Below are 15,576 nucleotides of genomic sequence, written 5' to 3'. Positions count from 1 at the left end.
ACTCCTACTAGGCAAGCTGCTAGCAAGCCTTTGTTTTCTATGTTGAATCTCATTTTCATGAACCTAGGGTTAATTGTTTCACTTTCGAAATTTCTAGCACCCTCTGGTCTGCTTGTATGATTTCCTTGACTGCTCTTGCTACATTTATTTGCTTAATATCTTATCCTTTCTTGTTTAGTTCTAAGTTTACAGAGAAATAAATACAAATACTTATGAATTAGGAGCTTCATGAAAATTTAAGGAAATATCAGTTCCTTGGAATAAAAATTTATAGATACCTCCATTACATTAAGTCTGTAAGAGAATTTAACAGAAACTGACCTTAGCAGGAAAAAAAAAAAAAAAACACTTAAAAACACTAAAACAATATGCAGTTACAAAAACAAACAAACAAACAAACAAACAAAAAAACACCAAAAAAACAAAGACCTTTCAACATAAGAATGGAAAGACATATTTAGCCACAGTTACAGCAACTTCATTTTTGAGGCTTCCTATATAACTTAAAAACTGAGCAACATACAGATAAAACAATGCACTGGCTGTCCATTGTCAGTACAAACATGTTTGCATTCAGTCAGACTTCTGAGGCACCTTGTGGTGACACCTCTTACACTGCTTATCTCTGCTTCTTGACCTTTGATAAGTGTTAATACTTCAGACTATCTTGGGTGCACTCTTGGAAACCATTAGTGTACAGATCCCATCAGATCATATTCCCTAAAAGTCACAGAGCATAGTTTCTCTTCTCATAGACAAGGAAAGGAAAAACGGTGATAGTAAGCATACTGGGGCACAATGTCACAAATTAAGGGGAGGCAAGAAAGACGTTGTATAGGTTAAGAAATTACCAATGAGAAATCATTCTATGTAAACATAGTCATTAAATGCAACATTAGAAAAAGTGAACTCTGTTTTATGGTACGTTAATGTTTGCTCCTGTTGACAGAAAAAAAAAAAAAAAAAACAACTAACAACACAGTGATTTGAACAGCCCTAGGCTGCAGTCTAGCTCTCTGCTTTTCTTTCTGCCTGCCTGAGACTCACAAAATGAAAGAATAGTTGAACATTTCTCCATTGGCTGTGTAAAGGGAATGAGGACAGCCTCCCTGATCACCCTGCTGCTGTCTTCCACTGAGGAAGTGGAGTGACACTCTTCCTACTTCTATATTATGGGCATTCCTCAGTTAAGATCAAATTTAAATCAATATATATTATGCAAAGTAGATGCTGAGTAAGAAGTATTCCGGAGATTACAGAAAATATGAACTATCAAGTATAGATATAAATTGTTCCTCCACTATTTTGGAATTCATCTTGATTCTCTTTTCCCTCTTTAGACCCCTAAAGAGAAGAAGATTTGGATAAATTTGACAGATACGATACATCTTGTTTACCAACTGAAACACAGCAGAACATGTCACACCTGTCACCCACCTCTGGAAGTCTCACCCTGCAAGACACGAAGCATTATTTGCAAAACCACTGAAACTCCATGGTGCTTTGTCCCTTTGACCTTTACTAGAAAAGACCTGATAGCCTTTCTGCAGGTTAAAGCTTTACATTTTAATCCCTTTCATCAATCAACAGAGAAGTCTTACTCCTGCCTCTGACAGGGTTTATAAGGCTTATTTCACGATGCAAGTTTAATTGCTTGGATACAGTATACATAGCACTGTGTATAGAGATGATGAGCGAGCATCTGAAGGGCTATAGAGGAATGCATGGTCGTGCTGACCCAAAAAGACTCTTCAAAAATAGAGATTGAAACCATAGTGTGCTCAGAAGCCAGAACGTCAAATTCATTTGTCTGTGTGCTGGCTGTAGTGCAAATGTGGATATAAAAGTAGCTTATCTTGATTTTCTGTTACAGTGGGTCTTGTGATTGTATGGAGCTGTATCAACCACAAAAATCTCTACAGTGATGAGAAGTTTCTCTGAAAGGTAAAAGAAAAGGACTTTTTTTTTGTGATTAAATCCAACTTGCATATAGAGGATGGAGGAAAGATTATATCAGACATGAACGCACGGCAGCAGCCTGCACACATCCCCTGCAGTTCTTTCCTCAGCGAGTTCAAATCCCCGTTAATCTGCTCCGTGCTTTCAGCTCAGAACCAAATTTCTATCTTGTCGTGCCCCACATTTCCCAGTCTGCCCGCTTGGCCGTGCCATGGAGGTGCTGGGCTCAGCGTGGCTCCCCAGACGGCCGGGGTGAGGCAGCAGGGTCCGCACTGCAAGCTGAGATGCAGACCTTGCTGCTCATTCACCTGTGTGTGCCGCTGCGATGACATTGCGCAGTTCAGCGTCTGGTAACCCACGTTACATAACGGAAACTGATAAAAGTGCAAGATACGAAGCGTGCTTGCACATGTATCTACTGATCCCCGCCTTCACTTGTTCATAAGTATTAAAATACAGTACGATAACAGAAAGCTGGTGCTGTTTTCGGACTGTCAGGAGCAGTACCACGGGTCACCCCCCGCCCTCACCGCTCCCACCACCCGAGCATCCCGCCCCCCAGCGCGGTCCGGGGAGGGGCGGGGCCGGCGGCCTGTGGGGTGGCACGCAGCGCCTGTTGGGTCTCTGCTGCCGCCTGGCGCCCGCCTGCGGTCGCGGCCTGCAGCCCGAGAAGGGCCCGCGCAGGCCCCGGCTGGAGCGGGGTGACGCCGGCTTGGGGGACGGGGTGTGACAGCAGCAGCCTCGTTCCACCTCTTTCTGAGAGAACTGGGGGCTCCCCAACACTGCCGACCTCTGGTGTCACAGATGACACAGAATCACGGAATCATAGGGGTTGGAAGGGACCTCTGGAGGTTGAGTCCAACACCCTGCTAAAGCAAGCTCCTACAGTAGGGAAAGCATCCAGGCAGATCTTCTCTGGAGTATCTCCAGAGAAGGAGACTCCACAGCCTTTCTGGGAAGCCTGTTCCTGTGCTCCAGTGTGTTATATTCAAGGCCTCAGTGCAAGAAGAACTGTTTTACCACAGAAACAAAGGCACAAAATGCAAATACAGGGCTCAGTATCTCATTGCAGATGTTATGTTCCTGTGAACAGTGTCTTCCAAAGCCAAATCTGCAAATCTATGTGTGTGATTCAAGGCTTGCCATTATGTATGTTTATAAGCTGATGACAATTTGCGAGAGTAAATTATCATGCGTCATTAGTCAAAATAAAAAAAAACCCACCATATAACTGAAAATGAGTAGCAATTATTTTCCAATCCTTTCAGACCGTTTACTAATCACTGACAAAGACTAATGGAATTTATATATGAGATGAAATTTCATGATTAAAAATGGTCCAGAGACTCTAAGGGCACTTATACTGTAGATAATGAAAGAGGACTCATATTACACATTTCTCAAGCCTAATTTTGAGTGAGCTTGTTTTATCCGCTTGCAGACACATTCATGGGTGTGTGTGCTTGCCATTGGCCACCAGTGCCACACACAATGATGCAAGTGCAACACACAGCCTGCAGATTGAGTGCATGGTTGACTATGGCTGGTGTGAAGGAAAGAATGAAACCCAAAATGAATGTGGTAGTGCCACCCACACAAAGTAAATATCCATCAAATAGGTCATTTTTCACTCTGCATCAGACCAAGTTCCAGCTGAGATCAAAAACATGCTGCAGATTCGACCAATGAGTCAGACCTTATCTATTGTATTCTAAATGAATTTTATACTAAAATGAACATATGAAGGTGGGCAAGATGACAGCATATTGACATTTTTATCCCTGAGGCAGTAGTGACTCAGTAATGACTCTGCTTTCCTCTGAGCCACAGAGAAATCTGTAGTTGATAACTATGCAACATAGATAGCTGAGCCAGAAATGAGTCTCTGAACAGACCTGTGTTTTGGAGACAGAAGCTAGTGTGATTGCACCTGCATGCAAAGAAAAGTTTCCAAATATCAATTTCAGTAAGAAGAATAAGATATGGAGAAAATCTTTCCAGACAGCTCTACATTCAAATGAGCTATCTGAATACTGGTATTTAAGCACAGCTTGTGCAATAGCTTGTGATAACTTTACCCTTAAGATTATGTTTCACATCATATTTGCACTCTAGTGATACCATTGTCATCTATTTTTCATGAAAAACAAACAGACATACTTGTATGGTACACTAATGTGAACCAAGATTTTTAAGCAGCGGCAGAAGTGCTTACCTTAGCTTATTTGTACAATATCCATTAATTGTCATGAGCCCATAAGAAGCTTTTTTTTATATGATAGTAAAAGATCTTTCAATTAAAAAGCAAATGGAAGTTCATATTCCCACAGTGTGAGAGTAAGTGTTGGGCACTTACATGGAAAACATTATCTGAATAAGACAAATGACTGCTGCAAGTTAACAGTTTCAGTATCCTTGCAATGGCAGTGGAGAGACAGTGCTCCTCAGCAGTCACTTACAATAAAACTTTGTCTTAAGTACTCTTCATTTTCCTAAAGGACATTAATTATCTCAAGGCTGAAGCTATGTATTGGAATTCTTCAGTGTATGTGTATGTATGGTAGAAATTTGCACAAACTAAAAAAGAGGTTCTTCAGTTATACAGTTGTCCCAATGAACAGGGTAAAAGTCACCCAAAGCATTGCTTTGATTAGAATTAATGAAGGTGATCTCCAGAAGTATTTGTGTGGTGTTTTATTTAATAAATAAGGCAACCACTAGATTTTAGAAGAGAATCTTTTGGGTGGAACATCAGTTACCTCTGAGCTTTCCCTTGTCTTGGATGACTGAGGAAAAATCCAGCACCATCCCCTCTCCATTGTCTAGCCCTAATTCTGACCATCACCATTAGCATTATGATCTGTGAAGAAACCCATTTAAATAAGGTTAGTGTAGCTTAATAGGTTTCTGAGTGGGTCCACCACAAAGAAGTTCTGAGCATCTAGAGGAGATATTTGTAGCAGAAGAAAGTAATGTTTCAAAAAGAAAGATTAATCAAGGTGAAACAGCAAAGGCAAGATTACTTTGTGTGGCTTTCTTTGCTGATTGCTTGGCTGAGGTAGACTAATGTTAAGCATATACATGAATTCTGTTCCAGTTCTTACAAAGTGTTAAAACTTCCACTAGACACCAGTTCTGCAGTCAGAGGTGATAGCCCACAATTTAAACTAAAGCAGCATGATTCTTCAGCATATAAAATGGTGCCTTTGCACTGCTCCTTTACAACATGATAAAGGAGCTGCAGTGTTGAAGAAAAATGTTAATCAGGTACAACTGAAATCTAGAAATGAATAAGTATTTGTCTTACCACAATGTTGTAATAATGAACAGCTAGGGAGCACTTTGTCTCTCAAAGTTTAAAAACTAGTTAACAAAGATTACTTTGAAATGTCAAAGGAGTTACCAGATACAGGTCTACAAATTCTCCCTTGTTCAATCGGGCCCTAGCTCATGGGTGTCCAACATTTTGACTTGCCTGGACTGCACTGAGTGAAGAGAAATTGTCTTGGGCTGCATTTAAAATACATAATATAGATAATGTATAGAAGCAACAAAACTTATATATATATATTTATTATATGTGAAAAAATAGAGGGCAACAAAAACATCAAACTAGTGGAACATTTGGCCTTGCTTTTTGTTAAACTAATGCATGAATAATGCGTGATTGTGAAGCGAGGGATATTTCTCTCTGGTAAGAGAGGTCTTAGAAAAGTCTAGTCAAAATACATGACCAGTTTTTTGAGTTCAATGTCTTATTGCAACTCCGTACATTCCATTTGAAAATTCACAGGTAATTTATTTATGTCAAATGAAAATGGAGTTGCAAATATACCGAAAAACTGTTTGTTTTTTTTTTAGAAATCGTATGACTTATTCTCAAATTCCTATATCAAAACGCACATATGCACAGCTTCATATTTTTGACTGTTCACAGGACTTTGTTTGGCCAAATGCATAAAATTATTTGCCATAATTTGATCTTGATATAATTTAAGTTTCATTTTGAATGCTGTTATTGTTTGAAATATAGTATAGATAAGTTGATTTTCACCTTGAAGAAGTGAAAATTAAAAAATTACTCACCAAGTGGCACAAGTGCATGTAATGTGTAGTAGATTCAAATGAGTGTGTGGCAGTGTGAGATACAGAGTTAGCCCTGCACTGCGCCCTCCCCCCCACAGCATTCCATTGTCATCTACACAGTCCATGCTTGTGCTACACACAATCTTCTCATGAAAAATATTGCTAAAATTCATATGATAATGTTAAAAGTTCACAATCCTCTGGGGCCACATTCCTGGCTGTCCCGGGCTGCGGGTTGGAGAGGTCTGGTTTAGTGGTAGACTTGGCAGTGCTATGTTAACAGTTAGTCTTGATGATCTTAGAGGTCTCTTCCAACCCAAGTGATCATAGAACTGTAGAATGGCTTGGGTTGGAAGGGACCCCAAGGATCATCAAGTTTCAACCTTGCTGCCACAGGCAGGGCCACCAACCTCCAGGTCTGGTACTAGACCAGGTTGCCCAGGGCTCCATCCAACCTCATCTTGAACACCTCCAGGCACAGAGCATCCACAGCCTCTCTGGGCAGCCTATTCTAGCACCTCACCACTCCCTCTGTGAAGAACTTCCTCTTGACATCCTATCTAAACCTTCCCTCCTTGAGCTTAAAATCATTCCCCCTTGTCCTATCACTGTCTACCTGAGTAAACTGTTAATTCCCCTCCTTTTTGTAATCCCTTTTTAAATACTGGAAGGCTGCAACGAGGTCACCCCTCAGCCTTCTCTTCTCCAGGCTGAACAAGCCCAGCTCCCTCAGCCTGTCGTCGTAGGGGAGGTGCTCCAGCCCTCTGATCATCTTTGTGGCCCTCCTCAGGACCCTCTCCAATAGCACCACATCTTTCCTGTACTGGGGGCCCCAGGCGTCACCAAGCAACAGGCTACGACATCACTGAGTGATGGACTGTGACTGCATGGCCCTCACTGCTTATACTGGGATGCCAGCAGAGCCTGGCTCAGTCTGGCTAGAACCTGGATCCTGCTGAGCATTTCTGAGAAATTGCAGCAGCTCTCAGTGCTCATCCCCACGTCATCACTTGTGTTTCCCTGGTCCTGCCCAGTATGGGAGGCTATGGGAAGCAGAAGTGAGCAGTGCAGGGATATGTCCCTGGGGTGGGCATGGGAGCCTGATGCTGTGCTGGTAGGGAGCAGGAGATGGCCCAGCCATAGGGCTGGGAGGGCTTCCTGTCATGGACTGGGGATGCTGCCTCAACATAGGGAAACAGGCGTGGTTGAAAACTTACACAAAGTGGAGAGCAGCTGATGAAACAAAGCTGCAAATAGAAGAAGGGGTAGGCTGCAAAAAAACATTTTTTCTAGCTTGTTTTTTCATGAGGACCACATTTAGCAACCAGGGCCAAAGTCTAGCCATGGCATACATATGGGGTTAGGGCAAGGGTTAGGCTTAGGATAAAGGCTAAGTCTAAAATTCCTGTTGGAGTGGAGTTGCTTAAAGGATGCCAATGGAAGCTGTAAAATGGAAAAAGATTTTTCGCTATTACTTTTGAACTACTTGTCTATATTATTCTATGCTAGTCTGGACCAAGGCTAAGCCAAGGCCAAGTTTTAGGACCAGGTTAGGTTCAGGGTTGGGAAAGAGACATAGCACATATTTACCATTGGTGCAAGACTGAAAAGGAGCTGCCTAAAAAGGTATAGGCTGCAAAAGGCCATCAGTCTTGGTTTTAGCCTCTGGTGAGCTTTGCATAGAGCTTCTCAGCCACAGACATAAGAACAAATTCTCCAGGGAGAAATTTTCTTGCAGCCTACCCCTTTCACAGGTAGCCAGCCCCTCTGCAGCTTCACTCCAGTGGCAGATCAACCATTTCTCCTTCTTTCAGCCCTAAAACTAGCCCGAAGCCATGCTCGTACAGCCTACTCCTCTGTCGGATAGGTGATCATCAGGGCTGTGCCCTGGGCTCTGCTATGAAATCTCCTGAGCTTTCCGGCCTCTTGTCTCTGCTCAGAGCCACAGCCAGCATCACTTTAATGGGTGACAGACAGTTAAACAACGTGGCTGTCACTAGAGGGCAGAGCAGTCCACAGGAATTCAGTGGCAAAGCGCTAGGAAAGAAGGGTTTGAAAGTCTCTGATAGTCCATATCACACAAAAATTAGTAACACCCAGCTAGACTTTCTTTCCATGATACACCACAGAGATGTAGATCCTTTTTAAAAGACTGGACATATTTCTGAAGTGAGGTGCCAACAGTAATTCTTCTCACTTACTGTTACCTGCCGCAGACCACATGAGGATCCTGATTTTGGCACTTTCTGGACACAACTGCTGACTATTTCTGTGCCACATATAAGTCACAGCTTCAGCTGCTTGCAAAAATTTCTGCCTTTCCTTTGAAAATAAGGTTGGAGGACAAATGTGTTCTCTTGCCTTCCACATTCAACCAGCTCTCCAGAAGCCTGGGTAAGCAACTCAACAAATCTGTGATAAGGAGCCAAGACAAAGCCTTGTATCAGGGAAAATCTTTTTCCAGACCCATGAAAATATGCCCACAGGTGTTCACATTAAAGCTTAGGCCATATAACTCACTGTGGGCAGACACCTTGTCTGTACCTCCTGCACATGCTCAACATGCTGTGAGACTGAGCTGAGCGGCTAACTGCGATTGCCATGTCACTTTGCAGTCAGTGCCTGCCATGATGCCAAGCACTGCACTATACATTGGTCTCCCTCTCTATGGAGATTTGGCACTCAAACTAGTGCCGACGTACCTACCACCACCATTAGATCTTCTATTAGTTTCAAGGCCAGGAATACCGTGACTGTACTTACGTTATGGATCCAAATCCTTTGATCAAATATCAGCTTTGCAAGGGATGGAGGGATGTGTCCTTCACTTTCAAAAACAGTTGAGCTATGTGAGACCCAGGGGACTCAGCCCTTCACTTCCAGTCCACATCCTCATCCCTGTGCATCTGAGAAGCTGTCTTTCCTATTGTATGTGGAGCATCACTAGGCTGTGGACCATGGGCAGTTTGCCCCGCAGTAAGTATGCATGTGAGTGTGTGTAAGGGACCAGCATCTTAGCAAAGGATGAGAGGAAATTCATCATGTAATCTTGGACTTCACAGATAAGTAAAACTGAAACAAAGACAAAAATTCGCTCAGAATTTGTTAGAATAGCAGTGTGCAATATGTATAGCACTCAAGCACTACTCAGATGCTGTGGGTCAAACACGGGGCATTTGGTAGTGAGGAGATGTCATGGTTTTATGATTTTCAGTTATTGGTATTCCACATCATAACATCATGTAGTGGATATACCTGGTTCTCAGAAGAGGACTACTACAGTCCCCACAGTACTTTGCTCCTCTGTTACCATTTCCAGCCAGAGGGAAAAGATAAAAGCTCGCAGTATAAAAACTTGCAGATCACGAGACCTCGTCCCTTTTCCGCCCGTCTCTCGTCTTGGCAGCACCTCGCTCTCCAGCCGTCTTATCGTCGGTAGTAGAGTAAGGCCTACCTTGATTTTTGGGACATTCTCTCTCTGTATTGGATTTATCAGCTTAAATTGTAATTATATTGTATTATAGTGTGTTGTTTTGCATTCCGATATCTTATTTAGTAAATTAGTTTGTTTCTCCTCAGATTGTTGCCACTGTTCTTTGCTCTCAGGGCCATCTCCTTACCCTTTTCCCCTTTTCCCTTTTCCCGGGGCGTGGACCCTTGGATCCCCCATCCCCTTCGTCACGGAATCAGGCCTAACGCCCGTAAACCGTTGACAGGAGAGTTAATCTCATCTGACAGCAACTGTAAAGGAATTCCTATTTGCCCCCTTTACTTTCCTGGGAGGTCGATGTTCACTCAGAATTATACATCAAGCTTTGCTCAATAGGCATTAATGAAAGGCATTTGAGAAGGGGTGAGTTTATCCCACATATATCAAGCATATCTTTTAGGACTAGCCCCACTCCTTCTCTGGAGGTAAATATCTTTCTGCTGCAGCACACGTTGTGTAAAATGAGGTTTCTAGTGCAGATAACACTGTTCCAGTACTTCTGCTTCATATTTTGTGGCTTTCTGAAATCCTTTCATAATTTTCAGGAAGGAAAGGAGCAGAATCAAACTCCTGATAGTGATACATCGTTCTACTGGGCACACTACAAGGTGTCCAAGAAAAAAAACTCTGCAGCTGCTGTGCAGTCAATGCATGACAATTGCTTCTGTTCCTTTCCAAAGTGCAGTGTGTGGGCTTCAAATGCAAGCAGTCTAATCTCTTAGATTTTGTAGCTATTTACAGTGAGAACAATGACCAGAACTCATCTCTGACACAGGCTCCAAAATACCCATGGAAACTTTCAAAAGAGTTCAGCTGCTTTGAGAAAGTGCATATGGACCATATGAACACTGCCCAGCTGGAAATCCAGTCCCACAGAGCTTACTGGAAATGATATGACACTCCACTTCTCATTAAGGATCTGAATCTGGATATTCAGACATAAAGCCAAATCCCATGCAGAGCAGTCCATATCAAACCAAACTGAGTACTCAGCATCCACCTGGAAAATGCACTCCGTATGTCTGGAAAAACATAGATTATTTTGCACTCATTATCATTGGAGAACGATCTTGTTCTGTCACCATGTAACATTAAATTCATTTAGTGTATAATCCCAAAGGTGCAGCCTGACAACTGACACATTTCTCCAGCTTCCCAAAAGAGGAGTTCTGGACAGTTACCTAGACTCCATTTTCATTTGATGGCCACAATCTCTGTTAAGTAGACACCTGTATCCTAATGAAGAACTGAAGAGAGTCAGCAAACACTGGCTGTACGTTTGAAATGCAGGACACATCAAAATTTTGAAACTGCAGCATAACCTCAGGCTGCAGCTCTACGGGGCTTACTTCTGAACTCAATCCTCCTCTTATTAATTCAGTAATTTCTTTGAAGTAACTCCATGCCATGACACTGGACTTACTTAGGGCTGCTCAGGGAGATCTTTTACCAAGGTCTGTGACTGAATGTCAACTACTCGACAAAACACGCACTGTCTTCAAACAAATGAAGGCTGACTTTTTCAGTGTTGGGAAAAGCTCACCCCTGGACTCTACTGAGGAAATTTTACCATGACTGACTGTCTGAAATTTAATGAAATACAAGCTAGAAGAGGCTTTAGGAGATGCCTAACGGGGCTTGGAGTCAGAGACAGTGACCGAGAAGAAAGATAGCTGTGATCTTGTATTCTTAGTTGAAACTTGGCATTTGTAATTAAGTCTTTAAACAGCAAAAAGTTTCTGTCCTTCATCTCCTGACCCTCGATCACCTCACATGTTTAATGAAGACAGGTTCAGAAGCTTTTCTGCAAACACACTGTATAGGCAACGAGAAACACCGCTGTTGTGAGAACTGGACTGTCCCAGGTGTTACAGAGCTGGAGAGGGAGCACATCTGAAGCAGCAGCAGTTCTGCCACCCCATCCTGCTGCCAGGCAGAGGGTGTTAAGTGCTGTTTAAGTGCTCACCAATATGAACAGCAACGCCCAGTCAGTTATTTACAAGAAATGAGCAATGTAGGATCTTTCTTATAAGCAGTAACACTGATTCAGGGGCTCTCTCCCAGTGCATCTGAAGGCATTGCTTGTAGCAAAGTCCCTTGCTACAGTGACACTTGCCACCTCCAAACAGTGACCAACAATTCTGTTTGGGAGTTTCAGCTCCCCATGTGACCATTACCCTATGCCAACATTGTGAGATTTTTTTCCCACCTTTTATTCAAACACTCCAACCAGTTGTCTGCATAATGCACTCCTTAATAATACACCATTGGGAACTGCCAAGAAGCCAGTTTTCAGACTAGCAGAGGCAGCTGGGATAAGCCCCATAGTTATATCTCTCCATGTTAGAAAAGGAGAACAGATCCCACTTGCACAGCTCTCCTTCCAGCCTGCTCAGAGAGCTGAGCCTGCCCTACTTCTCTACTGGCTTTTCCTTCGGAGCTTTGACTGTAGCAGGCAAACTAATACTGCAACACAATTTCTCCCCTATTTTCTAATCCCACTACACCACATCTCTGATGACTGTCCAAAGGAATTAATGCTGTAACTTTAATGTTATAATTATCTGAGTTTGAACTTCCCTTCCTTCCTCCCTTTCTCAGTCCAAATCTTTCTGTCTCTGGACACAGGATCTATAAAGTAGGAAGGAAAGCAGATGTAGCTGTTGCTTAATAAGTCGTCGTATATCTGTGACAAGATATCAAAGCACTATCTCAAATTATTCAAGAATTTCAATGAGAAGACCTGCATTCTTTAGTATCTATGTTTGTGCTTATATCTCTGTGTATTATTTTTTAATTGTGATCCATGTGACCTACATGAAGCAAGATTACAAATGTGGCCATACCAATGTGGTAATTCTGCTGGCAACAACATCTCCCATTGCTATGTTGATAAGTGTCTGAGACAAAATTTATGTCTCGGGTTTGTTATGCCATGCACTACGTAAATCAGTAAGACAAAAAAGAGTGAATTATGACTAACCATTTATTTGATCTCATTCTCCTGCATCTGGTGATCAAATAAATGCATTTCTGTATAGATTAAAAAAAAAAAGCTAAATATGAGAAGTTATAATGAACAAACTGATGTTCAGGTTTTTAATTTCCGTGGTGCACATTAAAAATCAAAGCATGACTTTTCTCATTTCACGCACCAGATCCAATCTATTTAAACCTATATTTTAAATCAATGCATACACATTAAAGGGGTATTATAGAGCCTTCATAGATCATTATATGAATAATCACATTTTTGAGGAGCTATACCCAGTAGTTTTAAAATGGTTCTGTGGGATACTCTTTAGTGCATGGTCCTTAATATGAAGCAGAAATTATTACCAAATACCACACATTCATCACTGGCCATGAAGTACTTGTTTCCTAGCTGCTTCTTTCAGTAGCATACCTTGCAGAGTTGCATACCTTGCCCACTGCATTGCAAACTGAAGGAAATGTGTAGGCTGCCTTGTTGGCATGGCTCTTCTTTGAAAGCCAGCTTCTGAAGGACTCCCACATTCAGACAGAAGTGCCCTTAGAGCAGTCGAGGCACTTGTTTGTCTGGCTGTCTATTGGGCTTGGACTATTAACGTACCCTTGGTTGCACTGTAGTCACACTCAGTGAGGATGAGGATACTGCTGTGGGTCTGAGGACAGACAACTCACAGGAGGAAACATTCATCCACCCCAAAGCTGAAATTGTGGCCAACAGACCCTCATTTCTGTTTCACTTGTTCCAACTGTAAAAGTAGCTGCAGAGACTAGAAAATCTGAGACAAGGACTTCTCTTATCTGAAGCTCCATAGCCTGCATCAGAGCATATCCCTGTTCATGACAGCAATTCTTATGTAGTGTGAAAATTCAAGCAATGCGTAATCTGCACCGTACATTTGTTGTCCCTAGAGTTACTCCCAGCCTTGTCCTCTGTATCTTTTTATTCTCATTGGTGAACTTTTGCATCCCTTGCTTCTGGTCTATTCATAGTAACACTGAACATATACACAAGTCCATAACATCTTTAAGCACGTGCATTTACCTTATTTTCAGAAACCTTAACCATTACTGATAGCAAGGGAAATATAGAAGTAGCCCTTTATGGGCTAGAGTTAGCCATTTGTAGGTACCTAATGTTACAGAAACTGTCTAATATCATGTCCTCAGGTTTTGCCTAGGGATCCCTTATCTGAAAAGTGCATTCTTGAAGCAGTACAGATGGGTTTTCTCCAGGTTTTGCACCCATCAGCATTTTTTAAAAGAAAGGAACGCTAATGGGAGAACAGCCAAAATGAACAATATGGAGCAGAAATGTATCAGAACAATATGGGGTGGAAAGATCTAGAACTAAACAAAACCTAGTTGGGAGGTGATGGTGTGCAATTCATAACAGTAGGACTGGAAGTACTCAGGGTCCCTGAGGCCATTCTGGATGTTCCTCTACAGCCTGTGTCCATCGATGAGTCTCTCTGGGTGCTTTGCCAGAGAAGCAAAGAATGAAAACGAAGCAAACATTTCCTCAATAGACACTTTATAAAATATTTAATATACATTCAGTAAAACCCCAAAATGTCTAAAGATGTCGAGAAAGAAAAGTTAGGTAGTGCATCACTGATCCCTAGCCTTTTTATGAATATGATGTTGCATTTCATTTATTACTTCCTTCAAAAACAAAAGCATGCAAACCTGGTGCACAGTGCATACTCTCTCTTTCCTTGGGTGATTACTGCCACACTGAATGTGCTCTGACTTTGATAGTATGCTTGCTGAAAGTCAAGACTCACATCAGGAATGAAAATTTGTCTTGATCTGTCTGCACAAATGTACTCTGGCAAAATCTGATCGGAGTAATGCAGGAATGAAAGTTTGATCTAAGCTGTTTGCTTTTGTCAGCTCTAAAGTCACTCAGTATGAAATGCCACAGATTGGTGGCTTTCCTCCCCCAAGGCAAAGCTTGAGTGTGACAGATACACAATCACTTGGGGACAGCTCAAAGGCAGAAAACAGAAAACAAGGGATGCAAAGAACTGGGATAAAATTTCAAGGCTAAGAATGCAAGTAAAACCATCGCTCCTTCAAAAACCTCAGCATCAACTGATTTCTCAGGATAAGCTGAAGATCACAATGATTCTCTCCGAAACTAAAACAAAAATAACCTTTCCACAGTTAAGAAATTATCTTAAATCCTAACTCTATCTATGCAAATTGTGTCCATGTTTTCTCTAAGAGAGCACACCTAGAGAAGTCTTCCAATCTGGACTGGCAGTTAACACAACACCTAAAATTGCATCAGCATGCAGATGAACATGTAACCTAAGCTCAGAATATTGTCATATTCTTCTTCAAGGAGAATCCCCATTGTAAGCATTTTTTTTCCAGCAAACATATTACAAAGTGCACAATAAAATAATCGCCAAATGCAGATTTTGTAGGTGTGCTTTAAAAGGATTGTTGGGACACTGTGCATACATGAGACCTTGTAGTTATCCGGCCAGAGGGAGATGAGACTTAAAACTTGCCAGCCAAGGTTAATATGCCAGTAACTAAGTCCTGGGTGATTCTTTATCCTCCAATAAGTGAAGCTACTGATTTCTTGAGGAAAAAAATTGTATTCAGAGGGCTCTGTAGGGAAGGCTCTGTAGGAAACACATACCTGGTCTGGCAGGAGAGAACAAGACACAGCGAGACATCCAAGTATCTGAGATGAAACCCATCTGTATCATCTCATAAATCTGCCAGAGTAAACAAAGGAATATATGCAAGCTATGTGGCTTTTATATAGAGCAAATATACACTTAATCTTCTAGTGAATCACCTTTTTCACACAAAGATCATCAGTGATCCCTAGCAGAACAGCTGCTCAGTCACATTCGGCTGTGGCCTCAGAAAACTCCCACACCAATGTCATGAGCAAAAAGCTATAAAAGAGCTGTTCTGCCAGGTTGGAGGGTCAAATAGCAGCCTGTAGATGTTTGTTATAGAGGAGAATGTGACTACAGATATTCATCCTTCTCTCTTAATGGCCTTATGCAGAAACAAAAATCAAGAGA

This window comes from Numida meleagris, chromosome 2 (assembly GCF_002078875.1).
Source record: "Numida meleagris isolate 19003 breed g44 Domestic line chromosome 2, NumMel1.0, whole genome shotgun sequence".
Classification (NCBI taxonomy): Eukaryota; Metazoa; Chordata; class Aves; order Galliformes; family Numididae; genus Numida; species Numida meleagris.
Note: the sequence above shows the minus strand (reverse complement) of the source record.